The following is an 18,254-nucleotide window of genomic DNA, read 5'->3' as shown; positions in this document are numbered from 1 at the left end:
GAGGGAGTGGCCTGGGGCATCCTGGGAGGGTCAAGGCTCAGGCTGTGGCCCACAGGACTCCGAAGCCCCTGTCAGGCCTGGAGGGCCATTGCCACCACTCCACCCCCCTGTCCGTCTGTCCACTCCCCGGTCCGTCCATTCTCAAGCCCCTTCACTCCACTTCAGGAGGTCATACCAAAAGCATGGGTTCTGAGGGTCAGCTTGAGCCCTTCCCCATTCTACCCTTACTGTTCCTCATCTTGTTTCCCTGCTGTTGTCCCCGCTGAGCTGGGGGGCCTCACTGTTCCCCCTCTCCTCCCCACCACCCTCAGGCAACTCCAAGGACCCTCTCCTCTCTTCCTTGACCCTCACACCCTCTTTAGAGGCTCCATTCCCCACCTACCCCGCAAGGAACCCAGGGGCCATCCTCAGGCCCGTAGCCAGCTCCTTCCTGGGGAAGGATCTGCTAAGCCAATTCATAGCCAGGAGGTGAACTAGGCATACCCAGGCCTTCCCCGGGAATATGTGCACTTCACAAGAAGCTGCAAATAAGAAGCACAGTCAGCCTGGAGGAGGGCCTCTCCCCTGGCAGTTTAGCCTTGTGGTTAGGGCCACAGGCTCTGGAGCTGGAGAGTTCAAATCCTGACTAGACCATCCACTAGCCAAGCGACCTGGGCCACCTGCTTTGCCTCGCCATGTCTCAGTTTCCTTGTGTGCAAAACAGAGATGTCGTCAATGTACCCATTTCCTTAACACAGGGAAAGCACTCAGAACACATCGGGCACATACTAAGGTCTAGGTAAACATTAGCCAGTAGTGCTTATTAATGGAAGGATTTTGAACACTGGGCTTCATAGGTAACTGCCCACGTCTGCCCAGGGCCGCGTGCCTGCCACATCCAGCCTTAGCCCTGGTGCTGTTGTCAGAGAGTTGGGCTGCAAAGGATGCCAGTGTCCAGGCTCTCAGGCTGGGACTCATCCTCTCGGGCAATCTCCTTGGGAATAAGGAAGAGAGCGACAGTGGCTGGATGAGGGGCGAGTCTGTAAGAGTATCCCTTAAGCCAGGGCATAAATGGAGAGGAAAGGAACTTGACCTCCACCCTCTGCCATTTCCTTTAAGTTCAGCTCCCCTGTGAACTGGGGGCGGAGCTTGGTGTGAGAGATGCGGGGCACGGGGGACTGTTGGTGAATCACTGGGTCTGTGCATTCTGGGAAACTGGGAACGAGCGGGATTCTCCGGCAGCAGGTTTCTTCTGCATGAATCTGCAAAATGGCAAGAAGACTCAAGTCCTCCAGGCAAGGAGATGGGCAGTGGGGCCCTGCTCCGGTCACTCCTCCTGCTCCCATCTCCTCCCCTCTGGCCAGTGTCCGTCCAGGAAGGGGCGGGCAGGAAGACTGGAAGTTTCCTGGAGTGGGCAAGTCTCTGCCCCAAATGTCACCTCCTCTCCCAGCCGCACTTTCTCCAAGGACATGAGAAAAGGGCCTCCCCCGCCTCCTGCAGACCCGTCATCCTGGGAGAGCCCTCTCTCCTCACATGGGACCACCGCGGCTTGGTCCAGGACCCACCGTTGGCGTGGAAGCTGCGGCCCTATCTGAGAATGCGGCTCACGAGGAGGGGAGCTCGGACTGCAGCCAGATCGGGCAGAACACCGAGTTCACACCCCAGAAACTCTGATACACAGAAAGGAGACACCAAAGTGAAGGGGGGACTGCAGCCAACAGTACCTCTCTTAGCACCTCCATGGTGCAGAAGGCGGAAGGAGCCACGAGGGAGTAGCTGTGAGGCCCTGAACTTCCTGGCCCTCGGGTGAGTCAGGGGCTGGGCTATAACTGAAGCACAGTGACTCGTAAGACAAAGGCCACACACGTGACGAATGCAGTGCAGAGGGAGACAGTGGGTTACGGGGCACAGAGGAGGGCGCCCCCCATTCTATCTGGGAGGGGGGACATTTGAGCTGGATAGGCTGGGTCACGTTACTGAAGGACAGGGGAGAACAGCCAAGGGGACTTGCTCATGAGTCACAGATCCTGGGGGGGTGGGGAGCAATAGAGGAGGATGAAAATGCAGGCAGGGGCCTTGACAGGCCTATAGAAAGGGACTGAGCTTTATCCTGCAAACAGTGCGGTGGAGGAACATACATGACTTTGTCCTGATTATTGGAAGCTGTACATCTTTATCATAAAAGACTGGGGGAGAAATAGCAAAAGGAGAAAGAAGAAAATTAAAATCACTCGGATGCCAACTACCCAGAAATAACCACTGTTAACATTTTGATGTTCTCCCTGCAGATTCTTTTTTATAAAGAGAACTTTAAAAAGAAGATATGTATGATAAATATAATATGTAACATACAGGCATATTAATTATAGCAAAATGCATAGTTCATATTAAAAGATTATGTTATATTAGAACATCTTCTGAATTCAGAGAATATAGATTAACATACAAGTTGTTTTATAATAATTTATTTTTTAAAGATTATTTATTTATTTTTTGACAGAGAGCACAAGCAGGGGGAGAAGCAGACTCCCCACTGAGCAGGGAGCCTGATGTGGGGCTCGATCCCAGGACCCTGGGATCATGACCTGAGCCGAAGGCAGATGCCTAACCGACTGAGCGACCCAGGCACCCCATTTTATAATAATTTAGTATAATATGTGTGCTTTTTACTTTTAATTTTTTTGGTTTCTTTTTTTTTAAATTTTTTTTTTTAAGATTTTATTTATTTGCGAGAGAGAGAATGAGAGACAGAGAGCATGAGAGGGAGGAGGGTCAGAGGGAGAAGCAGACTCCCTGCCGAGCAGGGAGCCCGATGCGGGACTCGATCCCGGGACTCCAGGATCACGACCTGAGCCGAAGGCAGTAGCTTAACCAACTGAGCCACCCAGGCGCCCCCCTATGTGCGCTTTTAAAAAAACTAAATTGAGATTATACAAAGGGGGAGTTTTAAATTTTATTTATTTTTAATAGACAACACATCCACGTGCTCCATAATTCAAAAGGTCCAAGAGCACATATAGTGAAAATGTCCCTTTCACCCCATTCCCCCCGCAGCTGGCTCCCCTCCTTGGAGTCAGTGAATGTTGTAAACTTCCAGGGACTTTATGCGCAGACAGGATAAGCACATCTTACCTTCTCCCCCGTTACACAAATGTTAGACAAGTGTTAGGCGCTCACTCTGCATCCCCCAGCTTTTACTAAATATATTTTGATACTATTTCCTATCAATATATAAAGAGTTTTCTCATTTTTTATGACTATATAATATTCCATGATATGGATGGATGTATCTAATTTCTGCCTCTTCTTAGTCATTCGGGTGGCCCGCAATCTTCTGCCTACATGAACAGTGCTGCAATAAATAACTTTGGACACGCATCATTTTGCATAAGAACACCTCTATCCCGGGATAACCTCCTAGAAGTGCAATGATGATGACCATGATGATGAAGGGATCGCAGGTCAGGGGTCAGGTACAGTCATAAGTGTTGATGGCTGATGCCAAATAGCCCTCTGCAGAGGGGACACCAATTGCTTTAAAATGTCCCCCTTTGGGGGCACCTGGGTGCAGGCAGGGGCCTTGACAGGCCTATAGTTTCATTATGGTGTGAGAAACATGACTTTAAATTTAGTATAGGGGCACTTGGGTGGCTTAGTCATTAAGCATCTGCCTTCGGCTCAGGTCATGATCCCAGGGTCCTGGGATCGAGCCCCACATCGGGATCCCTGCTTGGCGGGAAGCCTGCTTCTCCCTCTCTCACTCCGCCTGCTTGTGTTCCCTCTCTCACTGTGTTTCTCTCTGTCAAATAAATAAATAAAATCTTTTTTTTTTACATGTCCCTCTTTGGATGTAAATGAGGGATGAAAGCAGGTGTGAACTTGGAGGGCAAGAAGGCTGGACCTGCTGCGGGCAGGGGGACAGGAAGGGCGGTCCAGGAGGCTCTGCCATTGAGCGGGAGAAACCCACCCGGGACTAAACCATGGGTCAGAACCGCCCAACAAAGAGGGTGGATGGAGCTGGAGCTGCAGCTCCAACACGTTCTGGACAGAGACATGAGTGGGCATTCAGAAGTGAGTGTGTGGAGGTCTGTGATGGGGCGATGGGGTGATGGGGTGACAGGGTGGGTGGGAAGCCCCATCTGTCTTGAAGGGACAAGTAGGATAAAAACAGCCAAACAGAAGGAAAGAGCCCCTCAGATTTCAGGAACCTCCAGTTCCCAAACTGTCGAGATTTTTATGAGCATGAAACTGAATTTGGTTCATTCTCCTGTGTTCTGACAAACATAAACACAGACACATTAAGAAGGAATTGAAGGGGCACCTGGCTGGCTCAGTCAGTGGAGCATGTGACTCTTGATCTCAGGGTCGTTGGTTCGAGCTCCATATTGGGCATAGAGATTACTTTAAAAAAATAAATAAATAAAAACAAAACCAAAAGAAAGAGGGAATTGAAGATATCCATTTCAAGACAGACTACTGGCCACACGTTTGTCATCCCTCCTGTGACCCCCGCTAAACTGACAATAAAGCAATGAAGAAAAGTACACTCTCCTTTTTTTTTTTTAAAGATTTTATTTATTTATTTGAGAGAGAGAGAATGAGAGAGAGCACATGAGAGGGGCGAGGGTCAGAGGGAGGAGCAGACTCCCTGCCGAGCAGGGAGCCTGATGCAGGACTTGATCCAGGGACTCCAGAATCATGACCTGAGCCGAAGACCGTCGCTCAACCCACTGAGCCACCCAGGTGCCTGAAAAGTACACTCTCCTAATGAGGAAGAGAACAGGAGGGAGGCCAGCACTGATGAACATTTTCGGCGAGTAGATAGCGGTGGACATGGAGAAGAGTGGTCCCCGATGAAGAGGGAGGACAGAGTGGGAGGCGGCTGGGAAGGCCCCACATCATCCCAGCAGAACCACAGCGGGGCTCAGGCCTCAGAGAGACCACAGGGTTGGACCGCGTAGAGGAGGCCGGAGGTGGTGCTGTGGCTGACAAGAGAAGGATTGGCCAATAGCGTAGGGACAGCAGATCCCTAAGCAACACATGGGGCAGCCAGGGATCCATCCCCAATCAGAAGGTTCAACGATCCCAAAGAAGCGGCTGCCACCTCCGTTACTTGGAGTCCCCCACCCCTTGTGACCCAGGCTCCCTTCCCAAAGGAAATGAAATCTGCCAACTGACCAGTCCAGCCTCACTCTTAAATATGGAAAGTCAAAGACCGTCAGACATTTGACAAAAGCTTCTGGTGTGAAAAGGAAACAAAGGTAAGTACATAGGGGCAGGGACAATGCTCCACAAGAAAGAGAAGTAACTTCAGACACAGAAGATACAAGAAAACTTTCCATAACGGGTATTTTCAGGGTGATTTAAGGGGGTGTTGCATCCCCAGACAAGGACAGGATCCTATGAAAGAAACAACCAGAAAATAGTGTGAGTGGGGTGCCTGGATGGTGCAGCTGGTTAAGTGTCTGACTCTTGATTTTGGCTCAGGTCACGATCTCAGGGTCATGAGATCAAGCCCCGCATCCAGCTCTGTGCTGGGTGTGGAGTCTGCTTGAGATTCCCTCTCTCCCTCTCCTTCTGCCCCTTCCACTTCCTCCCCTCCCCCCCACACTCTCTCTCTCTCTAAAAAAAAAGAAAGAAAGAAAATAGTGTGAGCAACCAGAAATTAAAGAGAGGATTATAGAAATAAATATTTCAGTAAAAGGTGTTGGAAGGTAGAGAATTAGAGAATCATTATGATAAAAGTCTATCCAGAAAAAAAAGTACAAAGAAAATGTAATGGAAGAAATTCTCAAATAAGAAAACAAAATAATTCCCCAAAGCCAAAGAGCAGAATTTTCAAACGCAAAGGGGACACCAAGAATCACAAGTGAATGAGAGACCCACACATAAGCACTGTCATGGTGAACTTTTAACATAGCAATGGTAAACACAAGATTCTAAGATATCCCTAGAGGGGAAAAATTTACCTCTAAAAATATAAGAATCAGGGGCACCTGGCTGGCTCAGTAGGTGGAGCATGCGACTCTTGATCTTGGGGTTCTGAGTTCGAGCCCCATGTTGGGTGTACGGATTACTTAAAAATAAAATCTTAAAACAAACCATAAGAGACTCAATCTCAGGAAACAAACTGAGGAGTGGAGTGGAGTGGAGGGGGTTGGGAGGGATGGGGTGGCTGGGTGATGGACACTGGGGAGGGTATGTGCTATGGTGAGCGCTGTGAAGTGTGTAAGACTGATGAATCATAGACCTGTGCCCCTGAAACAAATAATACATAATATGTTAATTTAAAAATGTAAAAAAGAATAAAATAAAATAAAATCTTAGGAAAAAAAAAAAGAATCAGACTGGCCTCAGGATTCCCATTAGCTAAGGCTAGAACAATGCCTTTGACATTGTGTGAAAAAAGCAATTTTTATTTTATTTTTTTAAAAAGACTATTTATTTGAGAGAGCGAGAGAGCATGAGCAGGGGGAAGGGCAGGCAGAGGGAGAGAGAGAAGCAGGCTTCCTGCTGAGCAGGGGGCCCACACGGATGGGCTTCATCCCAGGACTCTGGAATCATGACCTGAGCCGAAGGCAGACGCTTAACCTACTGAGCAGCCCAGGCGCCCCGAAAAAAGCAATTTTTAATGCGACGTCTATATCCACCCAAATTACGATTCAAGTGTGAGGGCGGAGCCATGACACTTTCAGAAATGAGGGACTCAGAAAATCCAGGTACCATAAGCCCCCTCTTAAGAAATTACTTGAAGATGGGGTGTGGGGAAAATGATAGTGTAAACAAAGAAGAAAAAGAGAGGGAGGGAGGGAGAGAAGGAGGAAGGAAGGGGAAAACAGTGGGACCAGGCCAGGGCATCTGTGAAAGGAAGAAGTCCCAGGCGGACAGCTATGTGACAGAAAAGCACCTCACTCAAGGGCACCTGCCTGGCTCATCAGAAAAGTATGCAACTCTTGATCTCAGGGTTGTGAGTTCAAGCCCCATGTTGGGCATAAAGATTACTAAATCAATAAATAAACAAACCAAAAAAGCAACTTGTCCAAATTAGAGCGTAAGAGAGAGTTCCCTGTGTGGGGGGTCCTTAGGGAAAAGGGGTACCTCATAAACCAAATACTCAATAGGCTGAAAAGTTGGAAGACAAACTTGAAATGATAATGTCAAGTCAAGAGAAGAAGAGAGTCAATCAAACTCTAGGATAAACTAAAACAAATAAAAGGAAAGGTAATTATAAGACATCGCTGGTTCAGCCACAAACAATTTTTACATTGTCACAAATGTAAATGATTTATTGAACTTGAACTTTTAGAACCAACCTATAGGCAAAGCATGAAGACCTAATTATGGTTAGAAAGCTAGAACATAATGTTAGCAACCTTGAGCATTTCAAGGAAATGTTCAGAAGACAGAAGTTGGAAAGGAGAGCCCAAGGGAAATGTAGGAGTGAGGGTAGGCTTAGCCTACAAAATAGTGCGTCCAAACTAGCAAGAGCTGACAGGATGAGAAATAAAGATATAAATATGTTACCTGAAACAGCAAACATAATCAACAGATTTATTTTCATTTTATTGAGAGGAACTGAATAAAAACAGCTCTCTTAACCATGTTGGGAGGAGAGTGGGAAGAGCGCTGTATGGATGATGTATGTGAACGAAATCCCCATCCTCCCCAGTTAAATCAATAGAGGATGTCTAAAATGGAGAAATCCAGAAACAGCAGCATAAGCATATTATTTAGAGACATGGAAGTCACTCCCAGAATAACAGAGGTAGAAGTGGTTGCCTCTGAGGAGGGAGACTAGGGGAGAGAAGGAATGAGGTGGGGCTGTTCACCATGGGCTCCTCTGTTCAACCTTAGTTCTAACCGAGTGCAGGAAGTACTTGGATATAAACATTTAATTGTATCACAAGGTAGACAAGAAGGCAGGCGGTGGGAGCTCATGCACCTTCACGTGAGAGCTGGAGGCCAGATTCAAAGGAATTAGACACCCGAGTCATGAAATACCTTGCAGGTAGGACTGAAAAGCAACCAGGATAAACGATGAGGACGTTGGAGATGAGAGAATGTTCTGATTTTCACAAAGACACAGAAGGTATTTCTGGAAACAACGGACCAAATGGCTCAATATAGAATCCTGGCAAAATTCTAGCACAGATTATTAAACAGATGGCTTGGGAGTGTTTTGGGATTTATTTATTTATTTATACTCCGCCTTGTTCCAGAAAGAAGGACTTGTAGAGGCTTACAGAGAGGCATACAGTACAACAAGATAAAAAATAATTTTCTGTGAGAAAAGATTCTCAAAAAGTTAACCATAGAGTTGCTATGTGACCCAGCCAATCCACTGTAGGTATATGCCTGAGAGAACTGAAGCACGTTCACATGAAAACTTATGCATGAATTCAGCATTATTCATGATAGCCAAAAAGTGGAAACCCAAATGTCCATCGACAGATAAACGGAAAAGCAAAATGTGGTACATCCATAGGATGAAATTTCTTGTTCACCTATAAAAAGGGGTGAAGTACTGAGGTGTGTCACAACATGGAGGAACCTTGGAAACATGCTAAATGAAGGAAGCCAGACCTAAAAGGCCACATATGATATGATTCCATGTCTATGAATTGTCCAGAATAAGGAAATCTATAAGGAAAGAAGGTAGACAGTGGTTGCCAAAGGCTGAGAAAAGGGGGAAGGGGACGTGACTACTAATGGGGATAGAGTTTCTTATAGGGGTGATGAAAATGTTCTGGAATTAGGTGGTGGTGATGATCACACAATCTTGTGAATATACTAAAAACTGCAGACTCATACACTCTGGTTTTTTTTTTAAAAGATTTTATTTATTTATTTGACAGAGACAGACACAGCAAGAGAGGGAACACAAGCAGAGGGAATGGGAGAGGGAGAAGCAGGCCTCCCGCTGAGCAGGGAGCCCAATGCGGGGCTCGATCCCAGGACCCTGGGATCATGACCCGAGCCGAAGGCAGACGCTTAACGACTGAGCCACCCAGGTGTCCCAACACTCTGTTTTTTTAAAATTAATTTATTTAACTAATCTTCTACATCCAACGTGGGGCTCGAACTCACAACCCCAAGATCAAGAGTCACATGCTCTTATAACTGAGCCAGCCAGGCGCCTCTGAATCATACACTTTAAAAGAGTGAATTTTATGGTATTGGGATAATATCTCAACTAAAAAAGGGAGGGATGAGTAAAGGAGAATAAAAGGACAGAAAATAGAGCGCCTGGGTGGCTCAGTTGGTTAAGCGACTGCCTTCGGCTCAGGTCATGATCCTGGAGTCCCGGGATCGAGTCCCGCATCGGGCTCCCTGCTCGGCGGGGAGTCTGCTTCTCTCTCTCCCACTCCCCCTGCTTGTGTTCCCTCTCTCGCTGTGTCTTTCTCTGCCAAATAAATAAATAAAATCTTAAAAAAAAAAAAAAAAAGGACAGAAAATAAAGAGGAACCAAGTCAGCATGCGATACATATACTATATAATTCTGTACAGGTGATAAAGGTGGACCATGACTTTGGCCATGAGCTTTCCAGCAGTTTCTATCAGCTTGGAAAGAGTGCTAATTAAATGATTCCCAGCATCCACAAGATAAAAAAGAACTGGATGTTCAGGAGAATCATAGCTTTTCTTGGTACCGATGCCCAACAGGAATCTCTCCTGTGCCTCTTCCTATAGGGGTCCATTGGCAACAACATCCCCACCATAACTGCAGTGACATATCGTAAGGTCACTCAAACTAGGCATAAAGCCCCAGCAGAATTCAATAAGGGCACTTTAATGCCGGGCCTAAATGGTATGCCAGGGTATGTGAGCAGTTCTCCGGGAGTAAAACGTAGATTCTCTGGAGCAGTGGTTTCCAACCTTGGCTGTACATTAGAAAACCCTGGGGAGCTTTTGCAAAACACCAATACAGGACTCCATCAACCAGAGAGTCTGACTTTCTTTAGCTTCCAGGTGATTCTAACATATAGCCTGGTCTGAGAATTACTAATAGGTGAATTGTACATCCCTCACGAAATCCTTCATGAATATTATTTCTTGCCTCACAGTTTATTCGTTAGTTCAAGCTTCTAGCAATGAAACATTAAATTCATGTACTAATATTTCCTGAATGTCTGCTGTGAACTAGGCAGGTGCTGGGCCGAGTGCCTGAGACAGAAGGATTAATGTGTGACCCACTCTCTAACCTCAGGGCGCTGACAGCCGATCCGCATTAAGGACACTCCAGCTGGTGATCACAAGGAAGTGTGGTAAGTGGAGAGGGAGGGAACACAGGCAGGCACCTCAGGTAGCAATGGGGGGTGGGGGAGCTCCTGGCAGGATGAATAGCTCACCTGAGCTCCGAATGAAAGGTTAATTAGGAGGGTGGAGAACGGTGCATTGTGTTCAATATTTTTCTCAATGAGTTGGATGACGATTAGTAACCATCCACCATCCATTAGGAATGTGAGGGGCCATTAATCTGGGACAGCTGGAGGAATAGCCCTTCGGCGGCATGGGTGAACTGGGATCCAAAGTGTGCTGGCAGGGAAGAGAAACCCAAACGGAAATTACATGAGGCTCAGGGTAGGGGAAGGCAACTAAGGAAGTGTAGGCGGCACCGAACTCGGTGTTCTACCAGAGGCTCCAGTGTGCTCTCATTTCTTCCCACCACAACGCTGTAAGGATGTGATATTTTGCATTTGAAGAGAATTGGGCTGACAATGTTCAGCCCTGAATTGACCGTCAAGTGCGGGGCCAGAACCTAGTGCTGGTCTGTCTTGCTCCTGATTCCACATTCTTCCCATTATTCCACATATACCAAGTCCTATACTGCATAGGATTTCAATAAATCAACTGTGCCTAGACAAGACAGGAAGACTTAGTTCAATGGCAGTTCCAGGGGGCGGGGGGTGGGGGGGGGGGGACACCTGGGTGGCTCAGTCGGTTAAGTGTCTGCCTTTGGCTCAGGTCATGATCCTAGGGTCCTGGGATTGAGCCCCACATCGGGCTCCCTGCTCAGCGGAGAGCCTGTTTGTCTCTCTCCTGCTCTCTCTGCTTGTGCTCTCTCTCTGACAAATAAATAAAATCTTTAAAAAAAATAGCAGTTCCTGGGGGAAAATGTCACCAGCCTTGGGTGTGTAAGTAGGAGTTGAATGTGAGAGGCAGATGGTGTCATGGGGAGGATCCAGACTTTGGAGTGGGCTCAAAATTCAGCTTCGATACTTTCTAACTGTGTGACTTTGGGCAAGTTACTCTGCCTTCTTGAGCCGCAGTTTCCTCATCCATAAAAAAAGGATAATAATGCCTACGTCATAGGATCATCGTGAAGATTAAAGATAATGTAGGCACAGACAAGTAGAAGATATTTATAATACGTGTAACTGAGAAAAGACTCATATCTAGAATATAACAAAAACTCCTACATAATTTTTCTAAGGACAGACAACCCAATGTTAAAAGTAGGCAGAAGACTTGGGGCGCCTGGGTGGCTCAGTTGGTTAAGTGACCGACTCTCGATTTCAGCTCACATCATGATCTCAGGACCATGGCATCGAGCCCCACGTGGGGCTCTGCGCTGGGCATGGAGCCTGCCTAAGATTCTCTCTCTCCTCTAGAGGGGGGGTGGGAGGATGGGTTAGCCTGGTGATGGGTATTAAAGAGGGCACGTTCTGCATGGAGCACTGGGTGTTATCCACAAACAATGAATCATGGAACACTATATCAAAAACTAATGATGTAATGTATGGTGATTAACATAACAATAAAAAATTAAAAAAAAATTCTCTCTCTCCCCCTCACTTTGACCCTCCCCACCTGAGTGCTCTCTCACTCTTTCTCTAAAATAAATACATAAATCTTTAAAAAAAAAGTAGGTAGAAAACTTGAAGGGGCGTTTCACAAAAGAAGTTGAACAAGTGGCCAATAAGTACATTAAAAAAATACTGAACAGTATCTGTTATTAGAGAAACGCAGATGAAAACCCCTAAGAAACTAGTGTCCTCCCAACATGAGGGTTAAAATGAACATGACTGGTGACAAGGATGCGGAGCAACTGGAACTCTGGAGGAGGGTATGCTGATACAATCCCTTTGGATAACTGTTTGGCAACATCTCCTAAAGCTAAACCAATCCTATGGCCTCGCAACTTCACTTTTGGGCATATCCTCAATAGAATGAATGCTTATGTCCCCCAAAAGACAAGTACATGAATGTCCAAACCAGCTTTATTTATAATAGCTCCAAACTGGAAACAACCTGAATGTCCATCAATAGCAGATGGGCTAAATAAATTGTGTGTGTATAAATTTGTATGCAATAAAATTGCATGCAAATAAATTATGTGTATGTATACGGTGGCATACTGCATAGCAATGAAGAATTATGAACTTATGTTCTCACAGACATAATATTAAACAACCACACTACCATTTCCGGGGTGGGTGCTGGAAATATTCTGTATCTTGATCTGGGTGGTGGTCACCTGGGTATGTACACATATACAAATTCAAGTTGTTCACTTAAGACTTGTGCATTTTAATCTATGTAAGTTTAACCCCAATTAAAAAAAAAAAGTAAACAAGGGGTGCCTGGCTGACTTAGTTGGTAGAGCATGTGACTCTTGATCTCAGGGTCGTGAGTTCGAGCCCCATGTTGGGCATAGAACTTACTTCAAAAAATATAAACAAAAAGTTATTGTAGGTCATGTGCTTAGCACAGAGTGGGCACTCAATAAAAAGCTGTCAAAATTTCTAGAAAAGAGGAGGCAGCGAACCCATTGCATTCGGTGCTGCTTAGACCACTCGGGACCATTTTTATGAAGGTCATTAACAGTCAGAGCATGACATGAATGGAGAAAAGCATGGCAAGGGGTCTGGAATGCATGGCCAATGAAGGATGGCTGAAGGAAGTGGAGAGGATGTTGCTGGGGACAATGAAACTTGTCAAGGAAGAACATGAAAAATGTCTTCAAATAGTGAATGGCTCTCTGTAGAATGGGAATTAGACTTTTACTTTGTGGCTCTAAAGCAGTCATTTGCAAACTGTAGCTGCAGCTCAGTACCCTGGAGGGCTTACCAAAGATTATTGAGCCGCACCCCCAGAATTTCCGATCCAGCAGGTCTGGGGCAGAACTGAGAATCTGCGTTTCTTTCTTTCTTTTTTTTTTTTTTAATTTTATTTTTAAGTAATTTCGCACCCAACATAGGGCTCTAACTTACAACCCCAAGATCAAGAGTCACGTGCTCTACTGACTGAGCCAGCCAGGCACCCCTAGAGAATCTTTCTTTCTTTCTTTTTAGAGAGAGTGCGGGCAGGAGTGAGGGGTGGGGGGAGGGGCAGAGGGAGAGGGAAAGAGAGAGAGAGAGAGAGAGAGAAAATCAGCACAGAGCCTGAGGCAGGGCTCGATTTCATGACTCTGAGATCATGACCTGAGCCTAGATCATGACCTGAGTCAAACTCAAGAGTCGGAGGCGCCCCGAGAATCTTCATTTCTAACAAGTTCCCAGGACATCCTGATGTTGCTGGTCCAGGGACATACTTTGCTAGCCACCGTACCAGTGTATAAACCAGGAAAGCAATTTGTGCTGTTGTTGTGAAGAAGGAGGAGGAGGAGGAGAATTTTATTGAGAACCTGGTGTACCAGCTTCTGTATTACACCCTGTCTACATTTTCTCACAGTAAGGGAGGTACTATTCTCCCCATTTTATTTTTATTTTAAGTAAGCTCTATTCCCCACGTGGGGCTTGAATTCACAACCCCGAGATCAAGAGTCTCATGCTCTAGCGACTGGGCCAGCCAGATGCCCCGATTCTCCCCATTTTACAGAGGAGGAAACCAAGGCTCAGTTTTGCACGCATCTCACAGCTTGACTCCAAGCCCGGGCATGCTGAAGGTGAGGCCGAGTGGCTCCCTGGGCAGTGCTGTAAATGGGATTCGGTTTCTGAGGGAAAGGATAATTTCAGAGGGTCCTTCCAACCCTCTCAGTTAGACTAGCTTCAATTAGCACTGTTAAGCTCTAACACATATTCAGCACCAGCTAAGTGCCAGGTATTATGCAGTATTCTCTCCAGGATGCATGTGGCCACTGGCCTCACTCTTAAGATGCTTCTGGGCCATCTCACCTGCTCCTGTCTCTCCCGTCCCTCTTGGCACCTGCAGTAACCACCCCCCACCCACGCAGGCTGATAACTCGGTTCATCCAGATAGTTGGCAAAGGAGACTTTTTGTACACATACCCATCTCCGCCGTTGGCATTCATGTGGGGTAGGGTGGCCGGGTCATGTGGGTACAGTCCTTGGCACCAAGCTGTCTGCCACTCACCCCATGCTGACCTCAGACCGAGCCTGCCAGTCCACTCTGCACACTCTGGCTAGGAAGGCGATGATGTGGGGGCTGTGAAGATAAAACCCAGAGGTAGGGGAGCGGCGGCCTCATTCCCCAGAATGGCCAGAGGAACTGCAGATGTGCTTCATGACCTTGAACTGGAGACTTCTTCTACTGTTCCTGCCTGGCTTCCTCAAAGTCTGAGAAGCAGAGACCAGAGGGTCCTGGGGACCCAAAGCAGGCCCACGGTCACTGAGAGGATTCTGCCAAACATGAAATCAGGCCCAAGTCCAGGTGACCCCCTCTAGGCTGTGATCATCCAAATTTTTTTTTTGTCCATGTTTTAATATCGAAGGTTTTCAATTCTAACAGAAATAGGAATGAAGAGGGGCGCCTGGGTGGCTCAGTTGGTTAAGCGACTGCCTTCGGCTCAGGTCATGATCCTGGAGTCCCTGGATCGAGTCCCGCATCGGGCTCCCTGCTCAGCGGGGAGTCTGCTTCTCCCTCTGACCCTCCTCCCTCTCATGTGCTCTCTCTCATTCTCTCTCTCTCAAATAAATAAATAAAATCTTTAAAAAAAAAATAGGAATGAAGAGAAAGTGTACCCATGATTCTGTGCACTAAGGAGTTTGGGCAGCTCGGATGCATATGTAAAAGGATGGTGGCAAGGTTACTTGGCTCTTACTTCACTCGCTGTTAGATCTGGTTTGGTTGCTCCTCAAGTATTTCCAGGATGTAGGCCACCCATCGATGGTCCAAGATGGGCCATTTATGGATTTCTCTCACTTCCAGGTGTAAGCAGGAGTCAGTAGGGTGCAAACAGCCCTCAGCAAGGAGCCAGTCCTGGCACTCAGTGAAGAACCAAGCCCATGGCCCTTCCTTGGAGGAGAGGCAGTACACAGATGATTAGCAATGATTTCGGATGGGGCCCCAAGGAGGGACCCTAACAAGGTCAGGGGAAGCTTCCCAGAGGAGGCGACCCTTGAGGCAAATAAACAGATTTCAGTCAGCAAGAGCCTGAGGACCCTTCTTCACTCCCATAGATCTTCCCTGCCAATCTAGTCCGTCTTTCCTTATTTGCGGGTCTCCCCACTGCTTTCCAGAGCTAGTGAGGGACAGGGATAATTTCCTACCAATGTACACAGAAGGAAATCTGAGAGTGGCTAAAGGACCATCCAAGGTTTTGTCATTAAAACTGAAGAATGACCACAGGGTGCCCAGCGAGGGCTAGACATTTGGATACTCGACACAGAAGAAATAGAGGACAGCCTCTATTTCCTCGGGGAACTTGTTATCATTGGGAGGTAAGATATATAAAAGAAAAACCAAAAATAATTATAAAGGCAATGTGCAAATAATTCATTGCCCAGCTATTTATCCAGGACTCGCTATCTGCAAGATATTCTGTGAGGCACCTGGATGGGGGTGGGGAGAGTTGGTAAATATAATATAATATGGTAAATATAGTCCCAGCCCTTAAGAACTCACCATTTAACCAGACTGCAGGGGAGGCAGGGTGGCAGGAAGAGGAAGCTGGCCGTCCCTGGATATAACAGCTGACACTGAGGATTGTAGGGGGTAAGGAGTGGATCAGGGGTTTGCTGGTATTTGGGGGTCGGATAGGATTTTTCCAGAAAAGTTTCCTGAAGGTGATGATACTGGAAAATAGAGGAGACAAAGAAGAATAAGAGAGAATAAACGAAACATTTTCCCATACTCATCCTTCCACACCCAGTCCAGTAAAGAAGCCTTCTCAGGCAAAACGAGATGCTCCCCGCTACAGGCTCTGAAAGCATCCCCATGACAGAAAGAACCTCATTGCTGCACTTATTTCCCTGCCTGCTCGACCCAGCACAAGGGCCCTGCACGCCAGAGAGCAGGCAAGAAAGGAAGGAAGGCTTTGACTCTAAGGAGGCTGGGTATTGTGTTCACAGTAGAGGGTCTCACTTTGTTTTTGTCTACTTATTTTTACTTTCCACTCATTTATCAAACCATGACTTGCTTATAAGACACAAATCCTAAGCGTACATATGTTTGTACGTAAATGAATTTCTACATATGCTCATAGCTGTGTAACCAGCACCCAGATCAAGCTACAGAATGCTTCTAGCACCCCAGACACTGTGGGATGCCTCACTGTACGAGGGTCCCTGCCACTGTGGCTGGAGGAGCTGAACCAGTAGGGTGATCTATCTAGGGAGTACCATCTAAGGAAATCATGAAAGAATTTCAGGCGTTTGGGCTGAAGAAGCCAAGTGCTGGGGCAAGGTCATGTACTTGAAGGACTAACATGCCCAGAGCAATCAGCCTTGTCCTGCGGGTGGCTGTGGGGAGCCACAGGGAGGGGCATTTCAGTTGAGCTCGAAACCCTTCCTTACAACTGGAGCTGACTCACATTGGAAGCAAACCCACAGGAAATGATAGGTAAGGTCCCCAACAGTAAGAGGTATCAGTCAAGAACAGGACTGACAAGCATTTATCAGCAATTATGGGGCAGGAATAGGGTACTCGAGTTGGAGATTGTTCTTTCCAACTTTCAGCTTCTATGGTTCTAGAAGTCTGTAAGATTGGCAGAGAGGATCCAATCAAACGCTTGTCGTTATGATTTGTTTTTGTTTTTGTTTTCCAGAAGATAACTTGTTACTGAATCACAAGTACTCTGCAGACTCACCATTAGCACCATTGAATAAGTAATTGTTATTACCCCCCAACCCACTGAGCCAGAGAGACCCCATGGGACTCCACTCCCAGGTGCCCAGAGTCTAGGGGGAATGGAGCAGATGCATCCAGTACCTGCAAGAGAAGTTGGTTACCTGTCCTCATGCCGAGTTGTCATGAGAGCACCCACCCTCCTACCTCCTCAGCCCCTTCAGCTCTGGTCCCCTAGAGGGCCAGTGGCCATGATGTCATGGCTTCTGCCCCTGCTAGAACACCTGAGCAGAGGTGACACGCTGGAACTTACTGCTCAGCCTCCAGGGACCAATGCAGGAGCCCTGGCTCCCTCAGAGGCTGGGTCACACAGGACTCACCAGGTCCATGGTCACCTGGGCGGAGGGACAGGCTGTGCCAACCGCAGGCTCCTCCAAGAACTACCAGTCTGGAGACTAAACCTCTCACCCCGCAACCCCACCCGGGTTTTTCCAGGGGGGAAAAAAAAAAGGAATTTTCCTCAGAACTCTTTTTTACCCCCCTAGAGAACTATTTCGGCATTCCTTCTGGGATTCCTCCAGATCGCTGCCCTTTCCATCCCGCCTCCCCCTCCCCCCTCCCCACCAGGAAGAAGGAGAGAGATGGAGTCTACATCTTCCTCCTTCCTACACCTGTCCAGCGCTCAGATGAGATGCGGCAGGTGAAGACCAGCTTTCAGGCGGAGCTTAGCGTGAAGATGGGAGGTTTCTAAGGTTCTCTGTCTAAAGTGCTTACCCTCTTGAGGTTCTAACGAAAGCCATGAATACTCTCCCAAGGAAAAAAAAATGTATGTAGGTGATTTCGTCTTCTATTCCGGGGGAAGAAGGGGGCGCTGTCAGACCCTCGAAGTCCATCTGTGAAGCCCCTAAGGGCAGGGGGCTGTGCTCGGGGATTCCTCCACCTAAAGCCCTAGGCCAGGTTGGATCTGGGGGGAAACCGGAGCGCCCCGAGCTACGCGAAGCGCTGGAAGATCCGCCCTCCAGCCTGTGCGAGCATCCAGGGCGTCTCGGGCTCAGTTCGCCCAGCTCTGCGAGGGGGCTCAGGCCCCGCCGCCCCCGGGGGGCCGTGCTAGGACGCCGGTGGGACGGGCAGCTGGAGAGGGGGTGGGAGCCGAGCGCGGCAGCCGGTCGGTCTCCTGCAGCCGGGGAGGGTGAGCGTGGGCTCGGGAAGCGGGGGGAGGCCGGCGCCCTGCCCGCCCCAGGAGGGCGCGGGCCCCGACGCCGTGCCCGCCCGCCGCCGCCGCGCCCCCGCCGCTGCCCGGGCCCGAG

General features: G+C 47.8%; 2 long non-coding RNA genes across 2 annotated transcripts; one reads left to right on the top strand and one right to left on the bottom strand.

The window, feature by feature from the left end:
- The first annotated feature begins 1,195 nt into the window (after positions 1-1,195).
- LOC118014144 lies at positions 1,196-16,980 on the top strand. The gene is made up of 3 exons (XR_004680215.1): positions 1,196-1,785; positions 10,187-10,244; positions 16,928-16,980. It is a non-coding gene; the product is annotated as an uncharacterized LOC118014144 (long non-coding RNA).
- On the bottom strand, positions 14,179-15,949 carry LOC118014143. Its single transcript, XR_004680214.1, has 3 exons — positions 15,787-15,949; positions 14,984-15,177; positions 14,179-14,367 (listed from the first exon to the last, which is right to left on the bottom strand). It is a non-coding gene; the product is annotated as an uncharacterized LOC118014143 (long non-coding RNA).
- Positions 16,981-18,254: the final 1,274 nt, after the last annotated feature.

This window comes from Mirounga leonina, unplaced genomic scaffold, assembly GCF_011800145.1.
Source record: "Mirounga leonina isolate KUSES-001 unplaced genomic scaffold, KU_Mleo_1.0 Mir_154, whole genome shotgun sequence".
Classification (NCBI taxonomy): domain Eukaryota; kingdom Metazoa; phylum Chordata; class Mammalia; order Carnivora; family Phocidae; genus Mirounga; species Mirounga leonina.
The sequence above is the reverse complement of the archived record's forward strand: the minus strand, read 5'-3'. Positions and strand labels throughout refer to the sequence as shown.